Source organism: Mustela nivalis (genome assembly GCF_964662115.1).
Source record: "Mustela nivalis genome assembly, chromosome: 7".
NCBI classification, from domain to species: Eukaryota; Metazoa; Chordata; class Mammalia; order Carnivora; family Mustelidae; genus Mustela; species Mustela nivalis.
In genome coordinates, this window is record NC_139026.1 from 135,880,531 (window position 1) to 135,900,379 (window position 19,849).

Genomic DNA, 19,849 nt, shown 5'->3' on the forward strand with positions numbered 1-19,849 from the left:
GCTGTATGTATAAGATGCTATATGCAAACCTGATGGTAACAGAGGAGAGCAAGAGAAGAAAGGAACAAAGAAGAACTACAAAAACAACCATAAAATAATATGGCAATAAGTACATATTTATCTTTAATTATTCTGAATATAAATGGACTAAATGCTCCAATCAAAATACACAGGGTCAGGGCACCCAGGTGGCTCAGTAGGTTAAGCATCCAAGTCTTAATTTCAGCTCAGGTCATGATCTCAGGGTTATGAGATCAAGCCCTGCGTCAGACTCCGTGCTGGGCATGGAACCTGCTTAAGATTCATTCTCTCTCTCTCTCTCTCTGTCTCCTCTGGGGGGGGGGGGACACAGAGTGATGGGCTGGATAAAAAATATAAGACCTATCTGTATGCTGCCTACAAGAGACTCATTTTAAACCTAAAGACACATACAGACTGAAAGTGAAGGGATGGAGGTGTTCCTGGGTGGCTTAGTCAGTTAAATGTCTGCCTTTGGCTCAGGTCATGATCCCAGGGACCAGGGATTGAACCCTGCATTGGGCTCCCTGCTCAGCAGGGAATCTGCTTCTCCCTCTCCCTGTGTCCCTCCTCCCACTGGTGCATGCACGTGCTCTCTCTCTCTCTCTCACTTACTCTCTCTCTCTAATAAATAAATAAAAATCTAAAAAAAAAATGAAGGAATGGAGAAGCACTTTTCATGTAAATAGGAGTGAAAAGAAAGCTGGAGTAGCAATATTATATCAGACAAAACATATTTTTTAAACAAAGACTAATGGGAGACCAAGGATAGTACCTAATGATAAAGGGAACAATCCAACAAGGAAGATAAAACAATTGTAAATATTTGTGTGCCCAACATGGGGCACCCAAATACATAAAACAGTTAATAACAAACATAAAGGTAGGAATCAATAGCAATACAATAAGAGTAGGGGACTTGAACACCCCACTTACATCAATGGATAGATTATCCAAACAGAAAATCAATAAGGAAAAGTTGACTTTGAATGACTTATTGGACCAGATGGCTCTAACAGATATATTCAGAACATTCCATCCCCAAAAAGCAGAATACACATTCTTTTCATGAGCCCATGGAACATTCCCCAGAACGGACTCAATCGTAAAAAAGAATGAAATCTTCCCATTGGCAACAACACGGATGGATCTAAAGAGTATAAAGGGAAATAAGTCCATCAGAGAAAGACAAGTACAGTATCATTTCACTCATATGTGGTGTTTAAGAAATAAAACAAATGAATAAAAAAAAAAAAAGGAGACAAACCAAAAAACAGACTCTTAACTATAGAGAACATACTGATGGCTACCAGAAGGGAGGGGAGTTGCGGGGGGATGGGTGAGATAGGGGATGGGGATTAAGAGTGCACTTACTGGGGCACCTGGGTGGCTCAGTGGGTTAAAGCCTCTGCCTTCAGCTCAGGTCATGATCCCAGGATCCTGGGATCGAGCCCCACGTCAGGCTCTCTGCTCAGCAGAGAACCTGCTTCCTCTTCTCTCTCTCTCTGCCTGCTTCTCTGCCTACTTGAGACTTCTGTCTGTCAAATAAATAAATAAAATCTTAAAAAAAAAAAAAAGAGTGCACTTACTGTGATGAGCACTGAATGCTGTGTAGAATTGTTGAATCACTATCTTTTACCCCCAGGAATAGTAAAATCCTGTAGAGTAACTATACTGGAATTATTATTTTTTTTAGTCTTCATATAGCTATTGACTTCCCTGAAACTTTATTAATAGTCTACTGTTGACCAGAAGACTGATGGCTAACACAAATAGTTATTAACACATATTCTGTATGTTATACGTATTATATCCTGTTTTACCAAGAAAGTACTAGAGAAAAGAAAATGTTATTAATAAAATCATAAGGAAAATACATTTATAGTACTATACTGTATTTATAAAAAAAATCCACGTATAAGTGGACCCACACATTTCAAACCTATGTTACTCAAAGGCCAACTGTATGTAGACATAAAATCACTACATTGAACACCAGAAGCTAATATAATGTTATATGTTAATTTTGCCTCAAATAAATCTTAACTCCCAGACAAAACTAGTTTTTGTCTTCCCCAAATACAAGTTCCAACCTTGAGAAGAACTGATGTTTTAAGAATTGTGAAATGGGGGCACCGGGGTGGCTCAGTCATTAAGCGTCTGCTTTGGGCTCAGCTCATGATCCCAGGGTCCTGGGATCGAGTCCTGTGTTGGGCTCCCTGCTCAGCGGGGAGCCTGTTTCTCCATCTGCCTGCTGCCGCCCCTGCTTGTGCGCTCTCTCTCTCTTTCTCACTATCAAATAAATAAAATCTTAAAAAAAGAGAGAGAGAGAATTGTGAAATGAGGGGCACCAGGTGGCTCAGTTGGTTAAGCATCAAACTCTTGCATTCTGCTCAGGTCATGATCTCAGGATTGTGGAATTGAGCCCCACATTGGGCTCCCCACTCAGCAGGGAGTCTGCTTATCTCTTTCTTCCTCTGCCCCTCCCCATGCTCACACATGAGATAGAGATAGAGATATCTCTTTCTAAAATAAATAAGTAAATCTTCAAAAGAAAGAAAGAGAGAGAGAGAGAGAGAAAGGAATTATGAAATGACCAGGAGACAAGGGATGAAGAAATTTCATCTCCAGCCCAGGAGCTACATCAACCAGGGCTTGAGGACTTGGCTGCTGGATGGCTGGGGGCACTTTACCCCATCTCTCTAAGCCCTGCTGTCCTCATTTGCAAACTGAGATCTAGAGGTTCACGAAACAGATATTCACTGAATATCTCCTATATGCCACGTACATGTTGGGTTCAGGAGACAGACCATGAACCAAACAGAAAAAGAAATCTTGCCCTTGTAAGCATACATTCTGGTGGGATGATAACAGCCATATCTCCCTCTTAGGTTGTTTGAGAATTAAACAATAATAATGAACACATTTATGATGACTCTGTGCCAGGAAGAATTGTTAAGTACTTGGCACATTGTTTTAATTAAGGTTTCTTTGCCTTTTCTGTGCTGGAGTTCACTTGGGCAATCCAGTAGCGCCAACCAACTCCTTCTCAAAACAGCGTTTTTAAATGAATAAAAAAGTACACATGGGATAACCAGGGAAACAAAGTATATGGAGACACAAAAGTTATATGGTAATAAAGTGCTTCTTTTTTAACATATTAAATGATGAGCTCTAGTGACAGGTTTAACAATACTGTAACTTTGAAAAACCAATGAGCTTAGATGTAATTAATACCCCTATTCAAGTTCACAGGCATCTGTAATGTCAATCCACTGGTTTGTAGACCCCAGGGTTAATTTAATCCTTGTTATAACTCTACAAAGTAGGTATTGTTATTATTATTCCATTTTTTTTTAACGGATGAAGAAAATGATGTACCGGGAGGTTAAATGTCTTGCCAGTGGATATTAAGTTATGGGGCTGAGATCTGAGCCCATAATCTGGCTCCAAAGCCTGTGTTCTTAACACTACCCAGTGCATTGCTTAGCTCAGGACTTGCCTCATGGTCAAGGTCAATAATATTAGCTGGTAGTTGGAAGCAGTAATTGCAATAAGTAGAAGCATTAGGAGGAGAGTATATCTAGGGGACAAAGAATAGATTGTACCAGCATTAAGAAAATCTTTAAAGGGAAAAATCTGGTAGGAAGCCATGAAATCTACTGTGTAGGATTCCGCGTATCCTGTTCTTCCAAGACCCATACAAATTTCATTTCTTTCTCTGTGTGATTACCCAATCCGGGACCCAATAGCTAAGACTTTGGAGGATGTGATAACATAGGGAAATGTTCTTGAGTCTACAACCATTTCTTCCTTTTAGTTGTATATCCCCCCCCTATCAGTTATTGGGTCTTTGCTACACTTCCAGTAGGCACTCTCCCCAAAAGACCCCGCGGACGTAAATCGATGCTGCGGAATAAAAAGTACACTGTCGGTCTTTCAGAGGAGGGCTGCCCAGAATGAATGCAGCCGCAATTCTTCTCTGCTGACGTTTGCAAACGTGCAAAGTCAGAGGTCTGGATCCAATGTGGGTCCTTTGGGCACTATATAAATATTAATTAGCTGAAAGGTGTTGATAAGGTAAAGAAACTTACACTTCTCCAAATGGCGTCAGCCAACACTTCAGTTTCAGTGTTTTCAAGAAAAAGACCAACAATAGAGCTCAGATCCTTAGAAAGGCTTTCCTCCCGGGCTCGGTGACAGCCATCCCAGCTCTCTGTGACAGCGAGTCACCCCCCCGCCCAGCCCCCAAAGGGGAATGGAGCAGAGTAACATGATTCATCCCTTCTCCCAACTCTGCCTTGTAAAAGCATTTTTCTAATTGCCGATCCACGGCCCATTTTTACTGTAACAGGCGCTCAGTTCCTTAACATTCCTCCGGCATGCTGTTCCCAAGAGCAAAGCAGAAAAGTGGCAGGAGGCGCCCTCGTCGCACCCCTGTAAATGCCACCTGATTCACCAGAGGGTTGGAGAACTCCAGCTCCCATGCTCTGTCTGTGCTGACATTCTGTTCGAGCCCAGAGGAAAGAAAAAGCATCAACACTCCGTTGCAAGAGATGGGTGCAGGGCTAGTGGTCACGAAGCCCAGAGCTCAGCCAGGGGGACCAAGGGTCTGGGGAGGACGTGGTGAGGTCACAGATGCCGGAGAGTCTCTGCACACATTCCTCCCCGGGCCACCGGCCTTGACTTGGGAAAACAGCCCATGTGACCGGCTGCACTGAAAAATACCACCGTGAACCTTCACAGATGGCTCCAGGCCGGGGGTAAAAATAGCTCCTCATACAGCACAGCCCAAACTGGGAGTCGGGGAGGCTTTGATTTCAGCTGGCCAAAAAGGTAAAAAATGTTTTCACTGAGCCATGAGAGGCTGCCATGGAAAGAGAGATTTAAAACACAAATATTTTACATTCTGCCTTATTTCAAATTCATTCAACTGTCCTCAGCAAAAGAATGAAAAATATTTGCAGATAGGGGGGGAAAAGTATTTGTCTTTTTTTTATTTTCTTAAGATTTTTAAAATGTATTTGCTAGAGACACAGCAAGAGAGAGAGGGAACACAAGCAGGGGGAATGGGAAAGGGAGAAGCAGGCTTCCAACTGAGCAGAGAACCAGATGCGGGGCTCGATCTCAGGACCTTGAGATCATGACCTAAGCCAAAGGCAGATGCTTAACCCACTGAGACAACCAGGTACTCCGGTATCTGTCTGTCTTATTTGACCATAGTGAGAAAACAGACAGACCAGCCTAGAAAGTCTTCAGTGCATGGACTCTTGGGAAGAGCCAAATAAAGAGAAAAATGAAAACCTGTGTTTTGTGTTCATTTTCAAAGACTTGGCTTTACAGAGTTAGTGGAGTCCTAATTGGTTTAATTACTTATTTTCAGTAAGTTGTTTCATCCATGTCCCCATTGTTCCACTGAGGTTTCTATTTTTACCCTTTGGGGGTGAATCACACTCTGACCACTTACAGACATGATTAGAACATGATTTTTCAAGTCAGAACCCAAGTGAAAGTTTGATTCCCAAACCAGAGCCTTGAGGCTCAGCACACTGGCAACCATTGTGCCCTGACATTATGTCGGCCTGTGTGCCCCAATTGTACCACAGAGTAGAGGTGATTGGAAGGGTTCCATGGACAAAAAATAGCTCAGATAATAACTCCTTACAAGATAAGAGGAAATAAATGGCATTTGACTTGGTGTTCCCTCAGTCCCCTGACCTGGTGAACAAGAAAATGCTTTTGTATCTTTCAGTTGTTGAAATTGATGCAATCAGTTTGCATCCAATCAGCAAAAGAAGTGTTTGTCTTCGCGGACAGTGTTGTTCTGTCCTGAGAACCATGAATGCTTTTTCTTATTCAACTCAAAATTTCTAGTGCCTCATTAATATAATAGAGTCTTGATGCCTGGTTGATAAAAATTTCAGATCTGTTGGATTTTCTTCTGAATTTTTTAATAAAAGGTAAAATTAAATCTGATTAGAACTTTCACCCACATGCAATATAAATAGGGTCAGTGTTCAAATTCACATCTTAAAATGTGTAGAGTAATTGTTCTTTTGGGTCCGATTTGCAGTTTTTAAAATTTGACTCCCTTGACATTGAACATAAATCCAAGTGTTGCCTTTTTCTCAGTGGGGCAGAATTTTAAATGACCTGGATTGAGGTGTATAAGTTTATATCAGCCCTGGTAGAATTCTTAGTTTTTTTCTGAGTGTCAGGAGCTTGTTCATAGTCAGTTCAGAGAAAAGAAATCTTGAGACTTTTCCTTAACCAGAGAGTGCTGTTTTGATTAAGAGTTGATTTCCATTACAAATAGAGAAACTCATATTTTTATCTTACTTGTCTATCTAACAGAAAAAAGGTTTATATACTTTTCTCCTCCACTGGATGGATTTCCATGATTATAAATATAACTACGCATGTTTTCTTATGATACCTTGCCCTTATCTTTTTAGCATTTACATTTTCTATATAGCTGGAATGGATTTTGGTAGGAAGTAGAAGTCTAGCTTTCTTTGATGGCTTTCCATTTGTCCAAATACAATATGGCACTGGTTTGAAATAGTTGTATTATATACTAAATTTACATATATATATATATATATATATATATATATATATATATATATATATACAGGCATCTCTTCTTCTCCATTATGGCTATTCTAGTTATCACAGCTTTAGCCAATATATATTTTATATTTCCACATTGTTTTAGCCACTATAGTACATCATAATACATTTTATATTCATTATGCTACTATTAAAATATATTATAAAGATACTGTTCATCTTTGCCATTCTTTTCCAAAATGGCTTTGGCTACTCCCTGAAACTCTTAATAATTTGTAGTTTCAAGTTTTCTTGCCTGCTCCCTCTCCTCTAATTAATTGGGATATCTTTTGATTTATTGATTAATTTAGATACTAGGAATACTCCAAAATGCTGCTTGTGCTAAAGCATACAAATATTCAATATTCCTTGAATACTTCCTCATGATGTCTTCAGTTTGTTGTGTGACCCTCCTAGGATTTTTTTTGGTTTTTTTTTTTTTAATTAGTTTAGTAAAGTACTGGTTTTTCCATATTACCTTAAAGACCAACTGCTTTAACGTATTTTTTACTATTTCTAAAAGTTTTTCAGCTGGATTTTCCTTAATAATGCAAAACTAAGTTATATTTGTAAAAAAAAAAAAAAGAAACATCAAAATATAGTTTATCAAGCTGTAGAGTCTGAAATGATGAGGTTTTGCTGTAACAGAATATGGACATTTCTATAAATCTTATTAACTTTAATAGCTTTACAGATTTTAACCTTGTCCAACAGGAACAAAATAAGTATCAGGTTTAGAGTGTATTCCCAGCTGACTAGCCAAAATTCTCTGATTATATCCACTTCCCTTCTCCCTTCTCTTTATTTTGGGTTGTCACTTTATGCAGTGAAAAGAGCAGTACTTCCTCTTTTCTGCCTAATTTTGGTGATATATGATAAATGAAACAATGAAACAAGGTACTAATAGCTTCCCAATAGACACTACACAGCATCCACCTAGCATACCTGACAGGACTCACCAATCAGAACAATGCCCACAGAATTTTAGTGTTGGTTAAGAACGGAGTAGTTTGGGGTGCCCGGGTGGCTCAGTGGGTTAAGCCTCTGCCTTTAGCTCAGGTCATGATCCCGGGGTCCTGGGATCGAGCCCCGCATCTGGCTCTCTGCTCAGCAGGGAATCTGCTTCCCCCCCACCCCCCGCCTGCCTCTCTGCCTACTTGTGATCTCTGTCAAATAAATAAGTAAAATCTTAAAAAAAAGAAAAAAGAGAGAGAGTGGAGTAGTTTGTTTCATACTATCTTCACTTTTGATAACAATTAGTTGAAATCATTTTTAAAAATGATCTGAAGGCCCTGGCAAATGACTGAAAACAAGCAGGAAGGTGGGGGAAAGCGTCACACAATGTGAGGCAGCTGGAACTCAAGAAGAAAGCCACAGTCTTCTTGGATGGAGGTGTGCAAGATGGATGATGGGGCTGCTCATATGGTTGAATGTTGAGGGTTGGAATCCTGGAACAGAGGGAACCACAGAGGAGGAAGCCCTAAATCAGAATATAAACTCCTCTCCACCTCTCTGCTAATGGAAACTGTGCCTACAATGGGCAGGCTTCAAGAAGCCTACAGAAAGCAAAAGGTAGAAGGTCAAAAGAGCTAAGCAGAGACTCCAGCTGTGGCCCACTGTAGAGCAAACAATGTTTAGAATTTTTTTTTAAAAGATTTTGTTTATTTATTTGACAGAGAGAGATCACAGTAGACAGAGAGGCAGGTGGAGAGAGAGAGAGAGGGAAGCAGGCTCCCTGCTGAGCAGAGAGCCCGATGCGGGACTTGATCCCAGGACCCTGAGATCATGACCTGAGTTGAAGGCAGCGGCTTAACCCACTGAGCCACCCAGGCACCCCAATGTTTAGAATTTTAAAACCTACCAAGTTAGAGGAGCTTGGTAAACATCTCAGAGTTATTCCAAAACCAGTGGGGGGGGGGGGCTTGACTTACACGTAAACATGATGTCCCAGGACTGAGGGGTTGACCCTCAGAGTAAGAACAAAGCCCAAGTAGACCTGGCCTAAATACACATTAAGCCAAGCCTCCACTAGTTAAAGGAGATCAGTCAGGAATTTAGCTGCCTACCAGAACAATCAAATCAATACTCTTCAAGGAATATAATGGATTCCAAAATGTAGACAATGTCTTTATAAGATTTAAAAATTACTATATATTTGAAGAAGCCGAGAGGTATAACCCAGAGTTAAGAGAAAAATCACAAAGATCATATTCTGAATGACCAAGATGTTGGAATGAACAAAGTTTAAGGCAGCTGTTATAAATATGTTCCAAGAAATAAGAGGGAAAGATGGTCATAATGGGTAAACAGGGAATCCCAGCAGAGAAATGGAAACTACATGTATTTTTAAACAACTGATTAGAAACTATATTTTATAAATATAAAAAAGAAGGAAGAGGAGGAGGAAATCCTAAAGCTGGCAAGTATGTGAAAGAAAATAAGTAATGAAAGAACTTTTCAGCTGGGCTTCACAGCAGATGAGGAGGCAGAAGAAAGGGTCTATGAATTTGGACACAAATTAATGGAAATTATCCAATCTGATAAAAAAAATCAAAGAAGAAATATCTGAAAAAAGACAAAAAAGACCTAAGAAAGTTAAGGGAAAAGTTATAGCTGGATAGTTTTTGAGGACTTCATCCAAATGGAGGGTTTCATCAATTCAGTTGGCAAACTGTCTCTCATGTCTCTCAAACATTCTCAAACAGCTCTCTTAACACTACTTCCAGAAGACCTCACTTCCTGGATGAATAATTCAGGCCATGTCTCCACTTCCTTCCAACCCTGTGAATGAGAGCATTATCCTTGTTGACCCAATGGAAACTACCCTCAGTGAAGGGAAAAGGACCCGAGAAGCATATACATTTCCAGAGATGGCTTCGTGGTTTTATGAATGAAATTATCCCTCTACTTCCCCAATAAGGTAGGGCACTCTATAAAAAGTTGTTGAATGAAAGGTGTCTGGGTGGCTCAGTCAGTTAGGCATCTGGCTCCCAATCTCAGCTCTGGTCTTGATCTCAGGGTTTTGAGTTCAAGCCCTGCATTGGGCTCCTTGCTGGGCGTGGAGCCTATTTAAAAAAAAAAAAAAAAAAAAAAAGGTTGTTGAATGAATGATGGCATTGTCTGAAGGGGGGAATAAAAAACATGACAAATTGAGAGCACTACTGAGAAAGTGGCTCATTTTACTGACGACTGATTCATAGAAAATGGAGGTTTCAAAGAGTTCAAAGAATCATTGAAATAAGGCAGTAAAGGAACTGGGGGTGGAGGGAGGCTCTGCTCAAAGAGAGAGCAGAAGATTTGAGAAACAATACACTAACAGAGGATTTACAAGGCGTGGGGCTTGTCTAACCAGTTCCGGTTCTTTTCAATGAACATAGCACATCCATGCAGACCCAGTACAGGAGCTTGTAAAATCAGCTAGCAAGCCACGCTTCTTCATCTCCAAAGCTACACTCTTGATTTCCTCCCCAAACCTGCTCCACCTCCATCTTAGTAAATGGCCTCTCCAACTGCCTAGTCATGTCCTATCAGAAACCTGCACGTATGTAACCTTTAGTCTTCTCTCTCCTCACCCCTGCATTCAGCCTTTCAGGAGCTGCTGGTTCTTCCGTCTCCTCTGCTATCAGCCTGCTTCAGGCCGCCATCATCTTTGTCCTGAACTATTGAAATAGCTACTTATTAGATTTCCCAACACAAAACTTTTCTGTACTTACGCCAATTTGGAATTGTGTATTTTTTTAATTGTTCATTTACCATCTTCCCACTAGAATAATAATTCTCCGAAGCCAGAGCCATTTTGTTCAGTGCTGGTTACCTAGTTCGGGACCTTGCGTATAGCAGGTGCTCAACAAATATTTGATAAATGAGTGAATGGATGGAACCATCTTGAGAGTTGCTTTAGATCTTCTCCCATTTACCAGCTCTGGATCCACTGGGCCTTGCCTTCAACCAATTTCCTTCTTCTCTTCCTCCCTACCCTAATCTCACTAAGGACAGAGGTCTCAAGGAAGTACAGCTATAAGGGTAAATTCCTAACATAAAATGTTGGGGAAGGTCTTTAGAAATGATTTGAAATAGGGGCGCCAGGGTGGATCAGTGGGTTAAAGCCTCTGCCTTCGGCTCGGGTCATGATTCCAGGGTCCTGGGATCGAGCCCCACATTGGGCTCTCTGCTTAGCAGGGAGCCTGCTTCCTCCTCTCTCTCTCTGCCTGCCTCTCTGCCTACTTGTGATCTCTGTCTGTCAAATAAATAAATAAAATCTTTAAAACAAATTTAAAAAAATGATTTGAAATAACATCAACTTAAAATCTTGATACGAATTACAAAGGAAGAAACTACATATTCAAGAGCAGAGGGCAATATTCAACCTCAGTAACTGGCCCTGTGCACCTGTCTTTTAGCAGATCAGCGTGCAATGAAAATTATAATACAAGCTAAAGATGATATCCAACAAACTAATCTTCAGTTTGGAGTCTAAAAAAAAAAATAGTATCTTGACATAGAAAATTAGAACAATTATTATGTTCGTATTTCATCTCTTAGTATTACTGAGGTCACAGACACTAATTCCAGGTTTTAGACATTTGGAAATTATATGTTCAACCCTATATAAGGGAATATGATGCTACTGACTCAGTGTTCATCGAGCAGGCACTTGCTGTGTTTACGCATCTGTGGTCCTAGTTGGGGTTACTCCACCAGTCCTTTCTTCGAGTTCTCTTTCTAGCCACCAGAAGACACTGAGAAGTTTTTATTCTTAGAGAAATGAGATGAACTGTAAATCTTAATTTCATTAGCACCATGTTTTAAACGGCTTGGATAATTTGGGGAGCACATATGTCAATTTGTGGTGTGTGTGTTTGTGTGTGTGTGTGTGTGTGAGATTAGCAAATTGCAAGTGGCTTACCTTGCTACTTCCTATTGCTAATTCCTATCCATTAGTATTGCTAATTCCTATCCATTCCCTAAGTGCTATCCTAACCACATACCACCCTCCTTTCATTTAAATGGTTTATGATGTAAAATTAAAATTGGAAGGATATCATTTAATATTTTTTGAAGCATGGGAGTTTTGAAGTAATTATTTTACAGCTGACAGTTCATGCATATTTTGTAACCTAAATAGTAATTTAGGATATGACTAGTGTAAGCCTGTCAGAAAGAATTATAGCTAGAAAACCTTACAGTGTTTCTCGCGTGTGTGTATACGATCAACATTTCTTATGCTCTTAAATTGTAGTGCATATTTTATAATATCACATTTAACTCGCAAATGAGCCTGCAAATGTATTAGCATTTGCTTTTACAGAGGAAGAAGGAGGGGCATATGGAGGGTAAGTACCAGGCCAAATGTCCAAAGCTGATACATCCACCCAAGATGTGAGCCTGTTTGCATCCGGATGCAAAGGCTGGATGCAAAGGCTATGCCCGTGGCACGGTTAGAGTTCTACTTTCAGTGCTCTGAAATGTACTTTTCTAATTCCTGAGTTCTGCGATTGTATGGCACCACTCAGCACACATTGTAAATTTGCAGCTGGAGTAAGTCCGCAGGTCAGAAGTAACAGGAAAGAGTTACCAGCAGCTCCAAGATGTTCCATTATGTAACATTATACATTTGCGAAACTAAAATAACACAGGAAATAATGTAACTAAGGTCTGGTAAAGATTTGGCCTTGCAAACAATTTTAATCTCCTTTCTTAGAATGTCATTTTTTCAAGCACTTTCAAAGAAGTCGTTTCCATTTGAAAAGAGACCCATGGGGACACAGTTTTGAAAGAAATACATGTAAAGTGTCTTGAATTCTTTTCTTTTTTTTTTTTAAGTCTATCTAGAAACAAAGGAAAAGCAGAGGGTTCCTCCCAAGCCCCTGAACTCAGCTATGCAAATAAAACTGGGGCTCAGAGAAACCTGCCAAGTTGGGGGGTGAGAGGGTTGGAGGGGGTGGTGGGGTCACCAGGGGGGAACGATGAAAGGAAGTGAAAGCAGAATTCCTGAAACCAAGTTTTAGAACAACTGAAGAGAGGTCTGAGTAAAAGTTCCAATTCAAAGCACTAACCACAAGGAGAGAAGACAGAAGACAAACATAGTTGGGGTTTTTTTTTTTCCCTCTCCCCTAAACCCTCAACCAACTGTTCACCACGACAACAGAACCCAGGATGAGACAACAGTGGTGGTATCTGATTGAAGCTGATGTTTTGTCTCTTTTTCTCTAGTTGCCAAGCAACATGTTCACCTCAAGGTTCTTTCACGTTACCCTCAAGGTTTACATTCAGGTCTGCACGCTGGGTACTTACGTGTTTTAAGACATACGATTCTATACCTTGGTAGAAATACAAATGTACAGGGGTTAAAATGTTTTGTGAAATTCTAACATTCATGTTTTCTCTTTATGAACATCAATTTCTCCCCACCTTTTTCTCTTTACAGATATATTTTGTCCAAATAGCTAGAACCTTGATAATAGGAATAATAGGAATAATTTCAAGTTCAAGATAAAGTGAGATTATGGTTCAAGATGGCAGACTGAACACACACATTTCTTTCTCACCTTTCCAAAATCTTATTGAAATGAAGTAATAAGCTTATATTAGTCACTTATGGTTGTATAGCAAAGTATCCCCAAACTTGGAAGCTTAAAACAACGAACAGTTTTTGAATCCACAGTTTGTGTGGGCGTTAAGGAGCAGGTTAGCTAGGAGTGTCCAGCTCGGGGTCTCTCAGGAGGTTGTAACCAAGATGTCAGGGCTGATGTCCTCTGAATGTAATGGCTTAGAGGCTCCACTGTCAAGCTCACTCATGGCTTGGGGCAGGAAGCCTCAGTCCCTCACCATGTGGGCCCCTCTACAGGGCTGCTCCATGGTCCTCCCTTCAGGGTACCTGGCTTGCCTCCATGAGAGTGACCCAAAGGATAAAGGGCAAAGTGGAAGCCACCATGTCTTTTTTGACCTAGCCTTACAAGACACATGTCATCATGTCTGCCCTCTTGGGTTGGTCACACAGATCAACACAGATCATCGTCACAGAGGACGATGTAGGGATGGGAACACCAGGGTGAGGGGTTCACTGGGGACTAACTGGAGGCTGGCGACCACAAAAAGATTAACCGCAAACATCAAAATAAAAAGGAAATTTTAGCCATCAGCAGATTATAGATACAAATGTATAGAGACTTTTGGGGGCATCTGGGGGGCTCAGTGGATTAAGCATCTGCTTTCAGCTCAGATCATGATCCCAGAGTCCCATGTCCAGCTTCCTGCTCAGCAGGGAGTCTGCTTCTCCCTCTCCTTCAGCCCCTCCCCCGACTTGTGCTCGCTCTCTTTCTCTCCCTCAAATAAATAAATAAAATCTTTATAAAAGGAAAACCCAAATGTATAGATACTTTTTGAATGATAGAAAGGAAGTAAAACTATAGACTAATAGAGGAAAATTAAAAAATAATCCTGGGGGGTGCGCCTGGGTGGCTCAGCGGGTTAAGCCTCTGCCTTCAGCTCAGGTCATGATCCCGGGGTCCTGGGATCGAGCCCCACATCGGACTCTCTGCTCGGCAGGGAGCCTGCTTCCTCCCTCTCTCTGCCTGCCTCTCTGCCTGCTTGTGATCTCTCTCTGTCAAATAAATAAAGCCTTTAAAAAAAAAAAAATAATCCTTGGGGCGCCTGGGTGGCTCAGTTGGTTGGGCAACTGCCTTCGTCTCAGGTCATGGTCCCGGACTTCTGGGATTGAGTCCCGCATTGGGCTCTCAGTTCCTTGGGGAGTCGGCTTCTCCCTCTGAACTTCTCCTCTCTCATGCCCTCTCTCACTCATTCTCTCTCAAATAAATAAATAAATCTTAAAAAAATAATAATAATAATCCTGGATATAAAAACCTAGAGAAGTACACAGATTAAACTCAGAGGAAAACATATTGCCTTGGGTTATTATTAGAAAACACAGAATATGGGGAAATGTACTGACTAAATACTCAACTCAGATAATCATGAAAATTCATATTAATTTCAGGTTTTACCTGGCATAAGAGTTTTCAAAAGTACTATTGAACAGGGACGCCTGGGTGGCTTAGTCAGTTAAGCATCTGACTTCAGCTCAGGTCTTGATCCCAAGATCCTGGGATTGAGTCCCACACTGGGCTCCATACTCAGTAGGGAGCCTGCATCTCCCTCTGCCTGCTGCTCCCCATGCTGTGTTCCCTCTCTCTGAAAAATAAATAAACAAAAATTTTTTTTTAAAAAAAAGTACTTTTTAACAATAAAACCAAAAACTGTTTCTATAAAAAGACCACCAAAAAAATAAGCCAACCCCTAAGTTATCAGAAAAAATAAATCATCATTTTAAGCTATAATGTTTTGTGGTAGCTTGATACACAGCAATAGACAACTGAAATACACAGCATATAAACCTTGCCAATCTACGAGTTGTGACTGAGTCAACAACATCCTGGCAATTAGAATGATTGGCACATTTTTTTTTTTATAATGGACACCAAATAGTAACTATTTTAGGCTTTATGGGCCAAACAATCTCTGTGCAAATACTCATTTCTGCTGCTTAGCACAAAACCAGCTATAGACAAGATATAAATGAATTGAATGGCATTTTCCAATAAAACTTTATTTATAAAAACAGAAAGCACACTGGATTGCCTCATGGACTGTGGTTGTCAGACCCCCAATTAAAGCATCGCATTTCTCAGCCACAGGGTTTCATTCACAGAAGGGCACATTATACAATCAGACTTAATGAGACTCAATTCTAGGACTTTGTGAATCTGCTGAGAAGAGAAAATCACTGTTTTTTGCTGTGGTTGTCACCTAAACAAGGCAAGCTTGGGTGCACTGCCAGCCATCTTGCTACGGTGAAGGGATCACGGCCTAGCCTTAAGGAACACGTGACCAAGCACTGAAAAGGGCAACCTGTTAATACCAATCATTGTATTGTGATTTTTAAGTTGTGGTAGAAGCAGTGATTGGTGCCACTAGCTGAGAAAGGAATGACCATAAAAGCCATGGATCTGGGGAAGAGGCTGAGAACTGAATGTGTGATTTCGGTTTGAGGTTGAAATGCCTATGGGATATCCAAGCAGATATAAGCATAATCATCTGAATACTGTAGATAGGAGTATGGCCAGGATGTAAACAGGGGAATCATCAGCAAATATGTTGTAGTCAGAGCCATGAATGGAATAGAAAGGAGGGTTGAAAAGTGAGCTCTGGGCATGCCTGTACAGTCCACATGGAGAGGGCAAAATGAGGAAGAGGAGCAAGCAAGTAAAGAAAACTAAAAGCCATCGCTGAGGATGTGGAAGCAAGACCAGAAGAGCATTGCATCCCAGATGCCAAGAAGCGGAAGGGATTCAAGGAGAGATAGTCAAGTCAAGTGTATTATAATACCAAGATGAAGACAAAGGATCGCCCGTTGGATTTAGCAAAATGGAGTCTCCAGTGACTTTGGCACAAGAGGTTTCAGTGGTGCTGGAGGTGGGGTCGGGGGACGAAAGAGGACAGGCCAGGAGGTAGAAACAATGAAGCCAGGCAAGTTTTTCAAGGAGCTATAAAGAGGTGTTTTCTTTAACTGTGAGATTGTGCCAGATGCTGCAAGGACTCTGGAATCCATATGGTCATAAAATTTTGGAAAGAAAACAGAGATTTGTAGAAAATGGAAGAATATTTTAAAACAGAAAATTTTACTAAGAACAGGCTGCTGAAGTTTCCTATTAGTGTGTAGGAAAGTATTCAAATGAAATGCCAGAGTTCTGACTAGTAGCTACAAGAAACCCAGAGCAAACATCATTCTTTTTTTTTTTTTTTTAAGATTTATTTATTTCTTCTAGAGATTGAGAGCATGAGCAGAAGAGGCAGAGGGAGAGGGAGAGAATCTTAAGCAGACTCCAAGCTGAGCACAGAGCCTGACAAGGGGCTCGATCCCACAACCCTGGGATCACGACCTGAGCCAAAATCCAGAGTCAGATGTTTAACTGACGGCACTACCCAGGAACCCCTAGAAAACATCATTCTTAATGATAAAATAGAAATATTGAAGTAAGAATCAAATCAAGAGGGTGCCTGGGTGGCTCAGTGGGTTAGCCTCTGCCTTCAGCTCAGGTCATGATCTCAGGGTCCTGGGATTAAGCCCCGCATTGGACTCTCTGCTCAGCAGGGAGCCTGCTTCCTCCTCTCTCTCTGCCTGTCTCTCTGCCTATTTAATTTCTCTCTTTCTTTCTGTGTCAAATAAATTTTTTTTAAATCTTTAAAAAATTAAAAAAAAAAAAAAGAATCAAATCAAGAATGCCAAGTAACACTACTTTATTCCACAATGTCCAAGAGTCTTAGCTCATGCAATAGATCCAAAAAATGAAAAGAGATGTAATTTTTGAAAAGAAGGGAGACTGTCCCCATTTATTTCCTTTAAGATCAGTGGTGTGATAATGAGTGTGAAACAACTAGGGTTCAGCACAAATGCTGGTTGATGCTCTCGTTTACAGGACTGAGTAAAACAAAAGTGAAACAACTTGTCCTAACCATATTTGTTAGTCCATGATATGAACTACTGCTTGATGAAATCGAAAACAGTTTTTAAACATTGTCATTTTTTGGTGTTATTCACAATGTAATGACTAAGATATGATGCATTTTTCAGTTTAACCTCTACTATTGATATTTTTCTCCATTCCCTTAAGTCTAGACAATTAACAAACCACTAAATCAAGACCTGACTTGTAGCATTTGCTGATGTAAATGTTCCATGATTGCTTACAAGCTACCAATGTGAACTCATTCATCTTCATGTGAAGATGGTAGAGATAAACAGTAGCATGCTATTATAAAGAATTTCCATTGCATAGAAACATTAGAAATAAATAACTCGGGGCACCTGAGTGGCTCACTGGGTTGGGCCTCTGCCTTCGGCTGGGGTCGTGATCTCGGTGTCCTGGAATCGAGTCCTGCATCGGGCTCTCTGCTCGGCAGGGAGCCTGCTTCCTTCTCTCCCTCTGCCTGCCTCTCTGCCTTCTTGTGATCTCTCTCTCTCTCTCCATCAAATACATAAATAAAAAATCTTAAAAAGAAAGAACTCTGGGGTGCCTGAGTGGCTCAGTCATTAAGTGTCTGCCTTTGGCTCAGGTCATGATCCCAGCACCCTAGGATGGAGCTCTGCATCGGGCTCCCTGCTTAGCAGGAAGCCTGCTTCCCCCTCTCCAACTCTCCCTGCGTCTGTTCTCTCTCTCACTATGTCTCCCTCTGTCAAGTAAATAAATAAAATCTTAAAAAAAAAAAAAAAAGAACTTTAAGAGTAGAGATAAGTAAAATAATTAGGATACAATGAGTATTGGACATTATCTTTAATATAATCTATTTAACTATAAAGTCACACAACTTAATATTTAATAACAATTATGTTTAACAATCAATTTATAAATTTCCTGGATATCTAAAAAATGCACTCTCATGGGCTGGCATAAACCAGCGCTAGCTCATCATATAACTGTGTATCTAGAAAAGCAAAAAAAAGTCAAGTGAAAAGCTAAGGGAACCAAAGAAGATTCAGTTAAGTAGGTTGGATACAAGATCAATGAATGTAGAGTAAAAACCATTGATTCACAATGTCAACAGGAACAATAAAATAATTAAGAAAAAGCCTAATACATAATGAGCAAGGCATACATTAAAAGATATGTAAAACTTTACAGGTTCACACTTTAAAAGACACCGATAAATTAAGAGGTATATCTTATTCCTACCTAGACATATTTAATATCATGAAGATTTAAGTTGTCTCCCGAAGTAATCTATACACTAATACAGTCTCAATCAAAATTTGAACAGGATCTTACACAGGCATTGGCAAGCTGATCCTGGAGTTTGTTGGAAGAGAAGGTGCCCATGAATGAATTTTTGAAAAAATTTGGCCTCCTAGATATAGAAACATTCTGTAAGACATTAGTAACTAAAATAATGAGATTCTGACCTAAGAATTATCAGATATATGGATGAAACAGAAGAAAGATTTCAAAATATTTCATTTGTAATAGAAGTGTTGTAGTGTATGAGAAAGGAGGCAACTCAAATCAGTGGGGAAAGGAGGTAGTACCAATGATTTATCTTATGATTTACTAAAAAGTTTTAAAACTTCTTATCTCATATCAGAGAAAAAAAATTAATTCTAAATGCCTAAAAGAGGTTAATATTAAAGAAGAAAATAACTTTAAAGAAATACAAGAAGTTATTTTTGTTTTCCTAGCATGAAAATATTTTCTTAGCAAGGCCAGAAGTGATAAATGAAAAGATGGACAGATTCTTAAAACTTTATAATTTTTGGATAAGAAGAAACCTGTAATTCAAATCAAAAATTAAGTTACAGACTGAGAAAAAATATTTGATATAATATAACACAGGATATGTACTAATTATATATCAAGAGGTCCTGGTGATAAATACTAGTAGTCGTTAACACACCACTTACATCAATGGATGGATCATCCAGGCAGAAAATCAATAAAGGAAATACTACAAAACAGTTACATGCCAATGAGCTGGACAATCAAGAGGAAACTGACAAATTTCTAAAAGCATACAGCTTTCCAAAACTGGTCCAGGAAGAAATAGAAAATCTGAACAGATAATTACTAGTAAACAACAACAACAACAACAAAAACCAAATCAGTAATTTAAAAACTACCAAAAAATAAAAATCCAGAACCGGATGGATTCACAGATGAATTCCACCATACATTAAAAAAAGAGTTAATACGGGGTGTCTGGGTGGTGCAGTGGATTAAGCCTCTGCCTTCAGCTCAGGTCATGATATCAGAGTCCTGGGATGGGGCCCCACATCAGACTATCTGCTCAGCAGGAAGCCTGCTTCCCCCCTCTCTCTCTGCCTGCTTCTCTGCCTACTTGTGGTCTTTGTCTGTCAAATAAATAAATAAATAAAAATCTTAAAAAAAAAAAAAGAATTACTACCAATTCTCTTCAAACTATTCCAAAAAATAGAAGAGGAAGGAAATTTTCTAAATATGTTCTACAAGGCCAGCATTATCCTGATACCAAAACCAGACAAAGATACCACACAAAAAGAAAACTATAGTCCAATATACCTGATGAACATAGATACAAAAATCTTCAACGAAATATAGAAACCACATTCAACGATACACCACAATCAAGTGGCATTCATTTCAGAGATGAAAGGATGATTCAGTATTTGCAAATCAATCAATATGATATATCA

At 39.8% G+C, this 19,849-nt stretch overlaps 1 protein-coding gene across 4 annotated transcripts in view; it reads right to left on the minus strand.

Annotated features, from left to right (window-relative positions):
• LOC309869549 (uncharacterized protein) overlaps positions 1-19,849 on the minus strand; it is a 158,500-nt gene that overhangs the window by 15,936 nt on the left and 122,715 nt on the right. For 2 of the 4 annotated variants that reach the window (XR_014314249.1, XR_014314250.1), the window contains exon 2: positions 14,634-14,820. The exons of the other annotated variants lie outside the window; for them this stretch is intronic. The gene's annotated coding sequence lies outside the window, so the exon portion shown is untranslated. The remainder of the gene's footprint in view (positions 1-14,633; positions 14,821-19,849) is intronic. 4 annotated transcript variants of the gene reach the window in all.